At 48.9% G+C, this 10,000-nt stretch overlaps 1 long non-coding RNA gene across 5 annotated transcripts in view; it reads left to right on the forward strand.

The window, feature by feature from the left end:
- Positions 1-928: 928 nt before the first annotated feature.
- LOC119580257 overlaps positions 929-10,000 on the forward strand; it is a 184,482-nt gene continuing 175,410 nt past the window's right edge. For 4 of the 5 annotated variants that reach the window (XR_005229352.1, XR_005229353.1, XR_005229354.1 and 1 more), the window contains exons 1-2: positions 932-1,001; positions 2,203-2,586. This is a non-coding gene — a long non-coding RNA (uncharacterized LOC119580257). Of the gene's footprint in view, positions 1,002-2,202; positions 2,587-10,000 lie in introns of all 5 variants that reach the window. The other variant, XR_005229355.1, reaches the window with a different exon arrangement.

Here is a 10,000-nt window from a genome sequence, read left to right on the forward strand (position 1 = left end):
TTGATAAGAAATAAAATGCCTGTGAATTTTTACAGCATTTATTTAAGAGTTACTAAAGTGCCATATCCCAGAACGCCAGATACCAAGTAACCAAGAGGGACGCGTGCCAAGTAGTTTCATGCAGCACAAAGAAGATTAAGTCAGCGGTGCCTAACACAGTCACAGGTGCCAGCTAGTTAACACCGGGAGCTGTTCCAGGTGTATAAGATCAAGAGTTAGGTTAACTCTCTCTATCTATCTATCTATCTGTCTATTTATTTCTCTCTTTCTTTTTTCCTTTTCTCCCTCGCCCTCTCCCTCTCTTCCCTTTTCTACCCTCCAACCCTCCCCTTCCTCCTCCCCTCTTCCCCGCTTCCCTCTCTCACTCATTCACTCCTTCCCCCTTCCACCTTCCTTTCTGCTCCCTCCCTAATCACTCTTTCTTCCTCCATCCTCCTTCCCCTCCCCTTTATCTTTCTCTCTCTTCTCCTCCTCCCTCCCCTCATTTTCACTCCTTCCTTTCCTCCGTCCTTTCTTCTGACGTGTTCTCTCCCCCATAGCCACACCCACATGCACGTGGTGGTTACGCTCTCCGGTCCTAAAAAAAATCAGTAAGATTATGCGCAAAGTGTCTTCTGCTGCAAATGTTCCCTGAGGCGGAGGAGATGCGGAGACGTGATTGTGGAAAATGTAAAAGTAGTTGTGCACCCACCAGTGGGAAAGAAAATAATTTTCAGTGTAGTAAACGCCGGTAGGTTATATGTGTGAAGTTGTAAAGAACGTGGATGTAGATTTCACGATAGGCGGTACTATAGCGGGCGGCGATAGGGTAAATAGGTAGTTGTGTAGCGGTGTTGGTGGAGTGACGGGGGTACAGCGAGTGGCAGCGGTGGTGGCGATGGTGGAGGAGGAGGAGGAGGAGGGAGCGAGGGAGGCGCCGCCGAGCGGGGCGAGCCAGGCAGGCAGGCAGTCAGTGTGAAGCGAGCCCTGGTGAGGTGTGGAACCCACGGTCGGTGCTGATCGTACGTAGACCGGTCTTGCGCGCGGGTTACTTAGTGAAGTGCAGTGTATGTGTGGTGATAGAACAGGATAGTCCCTTGGAGGAAAAAAGTCACTCCAGCAGAGTGGACAGTGACGGAAAGGGGAGTGAGAGATCTGGACGGGGTTTTGCAGTGTAATGGGGAGGGAGAGATGCAGTACGGGTGACGGTGCGAGGGTACTACAGCGTACGATGACAGGGGCGGCAGGAGTGCGCTGACAGGGTTCGGGGATCGCAAACGACGGTGGCAGGGACCTTGTGACAGTCTTGTAGAAGAACGCAGGAGAGGAGCGAGTTAGGTGGTTGTGACTCGGGCGGGGTGGCGCGCCGTTGACTGTGCGACGCCGTTTGACCTCTTTGTAACTTTCAAGTGGACGATATGACGATGAAGTAGGGCATTGTGACGGCATTTGTTTGGCATTTGACCGCAACGCAGACTTAGTTACGGTGTGACTGGGGCTTTCAGGAGGCAGTAACGGTGCAGTGAACCTCGCAGAATCGGTGGGAGGTGTGTGCGTGTGCATGTGTGACGGTGTTTGACCTGTATAACGGACCGACCCTGCAAATTCAGTGCACTGAATTGTTCATATTTAAAGCATTAAGTCATTATTGCGTGCTCGGCAGGGCTTACGGGTGGATGTAGTGAACGGATGGCAGAGGTTTGGAAACTTTTTCCTTGTTGCTGCTAAGCGACACGTGACAGTAGGTTTGTAGGGAATGCGGGTAAAACAGGCCTTTTAAAGGCTTGCTATGTAAAATGGGGAAAGTGAGATAAGATATCTCGGTTAGCTTCGATAGGGACTTCGCAGGGCTTGGGCGTGGGCGGCGGTGTGGGTACACGGCGATCGGATCATGTGACGTCATGCGGTCTTCCGTCGGGAGATTGTATGTCGGTGAGATCTACGGAAAATGGTGCTGGATGCGAGGGTTGGCTGAACCCAGGAAAGTGAACTGCTGGTCATTGAGATGTCATTTCGTCAAAGAGAACAAGTGCGAAGTGTTCTGAGTGACAGCTCGCTCGTTATCGCGGCGTGCTAAATATTGTGATTTTCGGCTACATTGTATCGAGAAGTGTCGAGTGTTGTGAGCGAGTGTTTCTTCAGGAAGATGTGTATCACGTGTCTCCACAGAGTTGATACATGTCCGTTCCTTAGTAGTGTTTAATCGGTGTGGTGATTTCGCAGATTAGCGTCTCCATCCTGCGAGGATTCCCATATCCACTGAGGATTTCCGTTCCCCTTCGTCCCATAGCGGGATCTTGCCAAAGCAGGCTCAGGAAGAGTCTGACCTGCAGTGTGTGTGGATTTCGTCGGATTCTCGCGAAGATATTCAGCGGCGCGGGAGTGAGGGTGTGTCAGTGTTCGCCCCCGAGTGTAGGGAAACCTATCGGGAGGCCCCAGTGTTTTAGTGAGGATTACTGTTCACGAGCAAGGATTCCGTTATTCGCAGAGGATTACAACCTGTACGCCAAGGATCTCCCGCCATTCAGCGAGGATTTGAGTGTCCACAAAGGGTCACTGTAATTGCCCGGGAGAATTCCGAACGCCATTGAGGGATTCCAGGATCCAGTAAGTATTCCAGAGACAGACTCCATTCCCGAACTCGGACTTTCTCTTTCATGTTTTGTTTCTGTTCGGCTGAGGTGGGCTCGCGGATCCCTTTGGACGCGGGCGGAAGATCCGGTGACCGCAGGCGAGGCTGACCAGCTGTGACCACGTGGACGGCGAAGCCCTTCGACGGCGGCGGCGGCGGCGGCGCTCGGCCTGGCTTCGCGCTCCGCCGCTCGTGCTGAGGCGACTCCTGGCCGACCGGGCGCTCTGGGGACTGTTGCTGGTACTCTTTCCAGGCTCACTAAGAGGCTGAGGGCCGGTTTCATCTACTCATTACGGTCTCTCTTTCAAAAATTTGGTTGTTTTTGCCACAGCGACAGAACCACGCCCCCAGAGCCTACGAGGGTAAGCGGCAGTCGTTTTTCCTCAGCTGCTGGGCGCTATTTCCCGCCGTCGGGCCATGTGTAACGTGTGCGGGAAGGGCAAGGTTTGAGGGCGGATCAATAGAGGTTGGAGTGAACACCGCCAATATGGTCACGAGGGGCAGCTCGAGTGCCGACATTCTTTTCGCAGTATTGATTTCGAAATTCTTATCAGCCATGCTTGTTATTTTCAACTTACCCGGCACAGATAGGGGAGCCCTTATCAGTTGCAGTCACGTTTTTATTCTGGCTGTGAAACCCGAGTGTTTACGAGAGATTTCAGGTCTCGCTCTTTTCCGGCCTCGACACCGGAGCTGTGCAGGATCACCAGATCCCAGAATCAATCGCTTCTCCAACGCGGCCGTTACAAAGGCCGCGTTAGTGTAATCAAGAGGAGAACAGCAATACAAACATTGAACAGCACCGACCATCCGCCCCGCGACCAGACCGAAGTTTTCCCCTCGTCAGCGCGGCCGCCGGTCTCGCCACCTGTGCCTCAGCAGCACCCGGCCATCAGCGCGAGCATCAGCGCCAGCCATAACCGTGATCACAACCTCAACAACCGCAGTTTACCTCTGCTGCCGCTGCCGCCGCCACTCCCATCAGCGTTATGAGGCGGCGGGGTCTACGCGGGAAGCAATAGAGACTATTACCACACGTTCCTGCAATCCCAACCCTAAGTGGAAGATAGAGACGATAAAATTGCAATTCAATCACGTTTGGACTGTTCTCGTGACCCTTTAGCGCACGCGCTCCGAGGGACGATATATGAGAGAGAGAGAGAGAGAGAGAGAGAGAGAGAGAGAGAGAGAGAGAGAGAGAGAGAGAGAGAGAGAGAGAGAGAGAGAGAGAGATAGGGGGGGAGGAAGGAGGGGGAGGGTGGGAGAGAGAGATTGGAGGAAATTTATGTGATGCGAGTACGCACAGTAGGCGTGGGTTTCCCCGTAAAGAAACGGTGCCCATACACCTTCCAGGACGTTGTTATTGCCGTTTTAGACGTTTCTGCTGCAGTTCATGTAGGATTGTACCCCATTTTTCTTGAAAGAAGATTTATAGATCTTAAATGGCAACACGTACGAATCCTTGACCGTAAAATGCAAATCAAACCTCGTCCTCTTTTTCCACACGGCAACCATTCCTTCACACTTTGTACTCGCTGCCACCACCAAAATAAGTCACCACGAACACCAGAAAAAGATACACCACCACCACCACCGTTCACAGCGATAAGAACTACAATCACTATCACCAGGAACTTTTTTTTCCTCGTTCTTGGTGTGTGAATGTTATTGTGGTTGTAAAACTTTTTATACAAGGAAAGAATTTTAAGTTGGCGTGCAGATAGGATTGTTTCGTATCGATATTTATTTTATGGGAATATGGTTTTCCTTCGGTTTTATGGTTTGCGGTATGCTAACGGGGTTAATCTGGAGACAGACAGACAGAGACAGACAGACAGACGGACGGACGGATACACAGACAGACACACAGGCAGACAGACAGACGGACGGATGGACAGATACACAGACAGACACACAGACAGACACACAGACAGACAGACAGACACTCAGACAGACATACAAAAAGAATGACTAACAGAACAGACAAACAGAAATAAAGAGATATATAAAGCGAGAGGAAGAAAATAGGAAAGAAAGGAAGAGGGAGGGAATAAAATGGAGTGAAGGAGGAAGAAAGATGGAGAGCGTGTGGGTTGTATAAAAGAGCCAGTGTCGTTCTCTCGGAGTACTTAAAGGTGAGGAGAGTGCTTGAGAGGCAGGGCGAGAGTTCGGGTGCTCGGCAGTGGGTAAGGGTGAGCATACCAGCCTCTTGTTAATCTGGAAAATAACTCGGTATCTGTAACCTTCCTCTACCCTATCGGCACTTGGCTTTAACGCCGCACTCGATACTCGATCCGACACTTTATTTTACGTGACACTTTACGTCAGTTTTAACCACCTAACCTTCGGAAGACATTACGCCACTTGCCTCTCCTGAGGAAGTGCGGCGCGGCGAGTTATGACACTGTTGGGGGGAGTTTGTGTGTGTGCGTGTGCGTGTGCGTGTGCGTGTGCGTGTGCGTGTGCGTGTGCGTGTGCGTGTGCGTGTGTGTGTGTGTGTGTGTGTGTGTGTGTGTGTGTGTGTGTGTGTGTGTGTGTGTGTGTGTGTGTGTGTGTGTGTGTGTACACGTTTGCGTTTGCGTTTGCGTGTAGGTCTATTGATATTGGTGCGCACGGGAAGACAAAATTATCGATCTTAGTCAAATTCCTTGTCCTGGCTTGAAGGATGAAAATAAACAAACAAACGGCTGCAGTGCATCACAAGGTAGTTAGTTTAAAGTTGAGAGGAGAGGAAAGACGAGAAAGAGAAAGAGGAAGGAAGACGACAGAGAAAAGTGGGATGAATCGAGAAAGAGAAAGGGGGCGAGAGAGAGAAAAGGGGGAAACGAATGAGAGAAAGGTGAAGAAAGACGTGAGGGAAAGGAGAGAAATTGAAAGAGAAAATAAGGAAAAATGGAGAAAAACAAAGAGAGAGAGAGAGAGAGAGAGAGAGAGAGAGAGAGAGAGAGAGAGAGAGAGAGAGAGAGAGAGAGAGAGAGAGAGAGAGAGAGAGAGAGAATATATATAAAACGAAATACCTATACAGAAGAAAAAGCACATGAGACGGGCTCTTTAAGAAACGCGGCTGTTGAATGAATAGCACAGTGCAAAGATGTGACGCGGTCGGCAGAAGAAATTAGCATGAAACTCGAGTCGGACGAAGTTTTCATCCGCGTTAGCATAAGAATCGTTGTGAGTTACTTACCAAATGGCGGGTTACCTTCTTAAGCAACTTGGAACAAATGCACCTGGATTTTTTTTTCTTCTATGCGAAGGAAGGTGAAATTGGTTTTGCATTTCGTAATATACGTGTGGTGGTAGATAAACAAACAAGCTGGTCAGTGTAAAGGTCCTTTCAGTCAACTGTTTTCTTTCAGTCAGCTGTTTGGTTGTTTGGTCCCTCTGCGTGGCCTATCATTAGAACCGTCCTTCAGTATACGAGTCTGTCCATCAACCTTGTTTATTTGTTCTATTTATCTGAGTATCTATCGGCCACGTCAGTCTGTCTGTGTATCTGCAGAATTATTGAGCCTCTCAGTCTGCAGTTCAGCAAGCCATTAAGAAGTATATTATCGGGCACAATAATTTCGGGCATGCCTTTTGAATTGGCCAGGGCTGTTTGCGTGTGCGGAAGTCCCGGCAGATGTTTCTTGGTGAAAGCCTTATACACCGACACTCATCGCTGGCCGAAACTGTATTGCCGAGGATAGCCAACAGGAAGTGAATAATGGAGTCAGTCGCCCTATCTTATCTCTCTCTTCCTCCTCTCTGCTCTTTCCACCTTCCTTCTGCCTTCTACCTCATTCTTTCTCCTCCTATCTTCCTTCTCCCACTGCATCCTTCTACCTTCCACTTTCCTCCCCCTTTATACCCCTTCCTCCTCCTCCCTCCTCCCTCATTTCTTCTTCATTATCCCACAGTCTCCAACCTTCAGCTATCCTCCTCCTTCCTCCCACCTCCTCGTTCTCCCTCCCTCCCTCCCTCCCTCCCTCCCTCCCTCCCTCCCTCCTTCATCCTTCTCCCACATCATGCTCCTACCTTCCACTTCCCTCCTCCTTCCTCCTTCCTTCTCCCCCCTTCTCCCTTTCTCTTTTCTCTTTTCTCTTTTCTCTTTTCTCTTTCCTCTTTCTATTGATTTAGCTGTGTAATTGAATATTCATTCCCCGGGCCATTTCACTTTTCCCTCTCGGTATCATTTCTTGATTGGCCTACTAACTGTTATTGGCAGCAGATTGGAAGTCTTTTTCGGTTTGCAATTATTTCTATATGAAAATGCTGTCTTTCGTTTTACTTTCGATTGTATGTCTTTTTCAAATTACATGTTAGCTCTCAAGTTCTTGATGCTTATTGCTGTTGTTTTATGGATTTTAAAGTAAACGTTGCTTTCATTTTTTTTTGTAATGGTATTTGGCAATGTTTTGACTGTATTGGCCTTAGTCATGTTATGAAATAAATTATGACGACGCATTTTTATTTCTTTTGTAATAAAATCACACATTGCTTTATACCGTTGTTTTTGGACTCGTCGGCGCCTTTCTCTGTTCGAAGGACGCACCGGGCTTGCATATTGATTAGCTCCAGCTGGTGGTTTATTTCATTTGTTAATTGGTGTATCTAGAAGTCGGGATATTAAAGACTTGATGGCGGCCTGCAGGTAAAGAGGGACAGGGAGAGGGACAGGGACAGGGAGAGGGAGAAGGAATGAGGCAAGGGGTATGAAGAAGGGAAGGAGAGAGAGAGAGAGAGAGAGGGTGGGAGAGAGAGATAGATAGAGGGAGAGGGAGGAGGCGAGGAAGGAACGAAGGAAGGAAAGAGAGAGAAACCCGACGGAATGTACTAAATTCGGTGTTCTGCCTCGTGCCTCGGCTAGCAAGTGGGTGAAGACGGGAGAGGGAGATTAAAGGAGATTACGTCATAGTCGAGGGAAGATTGCGTCATAAGGAAGCGATATTTAGCTTCGAGAAGAGGCGTGTAGGAGGGGGGGGGGGTATTGCTGCTTGCCCCTCAGATTGGAAGCCGATGGTTGTAGGAAGGACAGTGGGCGGACGTGATTGGCGAAGGCGGGTCGCGAGGGCAGCGGGCAGTGGGCAGTGGACACCGATGGAAGAGCGGATGGACGGGCGGGCGGGCTTGGAGGCGTAAGTAGGTCGAGAGGCCTTTGGGAGCAGCAAAAGGGCTGGCCAGGAAAGGGATGTTTATTCATGCGTGTTCGAGCTGTTTTAGGGTCTGTGGGCGGTTATGGTTAGGCGAGGCGTGAATGCAGGCTGCGGGTTGGCCAGGTGAGGGCGCATGGTGGCCGGGGACGGGGCCACGGCTTGCTCCAGGGAAGGGCTGGCTTGGGTCACCGCGCTCGCGGAGGGACCGGGCTGTCGTGCTGTTGCCATCGCTCGCGTTCTGCTGCTGCTGCTCCTGCTGTAGGGAGTATAACAGCGTTGACTGTTCTTTTTGGTCATTGGTACTGATGTTCTTCTCCTGCTCCTCCTCTCAATAGTAGCAACTGCTGTTACTAATAAAACTGTTACTATAACAACTACAACTTCCATCGCGGTCACGGCTACGATTACCTCTATTGCCACTAGTGCCACTTGTATTTGTACCCTGCCAACATTAGTACCACATCCCGTCAGATCCTCCCTCACTAAGCCTTCACGTGACCAATCTCTCAGTTTGAGCGAATATCTCGAAACTCGGCAGGTGTGCGCGAGGGCTCGATGCGATCAGCTTGCCCTTTCGCGCACACGTGCTTTGTATTTCCATTTTGAGTCTGCATCAAATAGCTTTTTTTGTACTGTAGGCCTAGAATAGAAGAAAGTAACAATGAAAGATGTATGATAAAGATGAAAAGGGTAAGTACACGAAGAGACAGCGAAACATTAACAAAAACATTAGGCACGCACACACACAAGTACAGTAATGACTGATTAACTGTTCCTTTTATAAATTCGAATCGCCCCTGATATGCACGAACTCACTTGGATTTTTTAGTGCCTGTTTTTGGCGTGGCACTCCGGTCGATCAGGCGGTGATGCCACCTCAAAGCGCCAGGTTAGAGGGGCGAGAGAGGCAGGCAAGACACGTGGGCTGTGCCTCTGGGGCCGGGGCTGAGGGGTGGGGGCTGGGTATGGGTGGGCTCGAACCGCGGGGCCTTAATACTTTTATTACGTCGCCTAATCCACTTTTATTAACTTGATTCGTCTTCCGCTAGCAGGGATTACGCGGCGGTAGAAAGGTGGAAGGACGAGAGAGAGGGGGGAGGGGGGGTCCTGCGAGTTTGTTTACTCTCACACTTCTGTTTTCGTGTTCTTTCTTTTTCTTTCATCTGATGTCTCTCTCTCTTATCCATTCTCTCTCTCTTCTCTCTCGCTCTCTTTCTTTTCTCCTCTCTTTGTCTCCTCTTTCCCCTCTCCTCTGTTTTATCTCTTGTCTCATCTCTCTTATATATCTCTCTCCTCTCTTTTCGTCATCTCTCTCCTTACTGTCTCTTCTCCCCCCCTCCCCCCCCTCTCTCTCTCTCTCTCCTTCCTCTCCTCTTTTCTCTGTCCTCTCTTCTTTTCTCTCTTCTCTCTCATCTCCTCTCATCTCTCCTCTCCTCTCCTCTCCTTCCCTCTCTTTTTATCTTTCTCTCTTTTTTTCCTTTCCTTTTCCTCCTCTCTCTCCTCTCCCCTCTTTCTCTTCCCTCTACTTTTCTGTCACTCTCCTCCGTTTCTCTCTCCATCTCACTCCCTCCCCCTCTTTCCCTTCGACACTTCACATATTTCTGTTTTATTTGCCTTTTGTCTTTCGTATGCCTCTTTCGAATGCCTGGATTTTGATTGTATGCCCTTTCAACGCCGATTACATAAGCTGGAAGTTCAGGTTATTATGCGCTCCGTCATGCATTTTAATTGAACTCATTTCCCGTCAGGAATTTCCATGTATTTCTGTTTATGTGTATTTCCATCTTCGCGCGAAAGTATTTCAGAGAGCTGAGTAATGGAAAAGAAAGAGAGAGAGAGAGAGAGAAAAAGAAAATAAAGATGAAAGAATGAGAAAGAAAGAAAGGGAAAAAATACCGCAAAACAAAAAGAAAAGCAGTAAAATAAAGTTTGAAATAAAACTACGAAACATTAGCTTGTAATGAAAAAAGTTGGAAGAAAATCCCCCTGGAATTGCTGCAGAAGATTTTGGGTAACTTGAGGAAACGTAATGAGGATCAAAGTGAGCTCTTAAGGTAAAGAAATTGAGGGTCGGATAAAGGAATTAAGGTGTGAAAGTGGCTCGCCTCTGCTGCTGTTGCTGATGGTGATGGGGATGATGGTGGGGATGATGATGATGATGATGATGATGATGATGATGATGATGATGATGATGGTAGTGATGATAATGATGATGATGATGGTAATGATGATGAGGATGATGATGATGATGGTA

The sequence above is a fragment of the Penaeus monodon genome, chromosome 13 (assembly GCF_015228065.2).
Source record: "Penaeus monodon isolate SGIC_2016 chromosome 13, NSTDA_Pmon_1, whole genome shotgun sequence".
NCBI lineage: Eukaryota > Metazoa > Arthropoda > Malacostraca > Decapoda > Penaeidae > Penaeus > Penaeus monodon.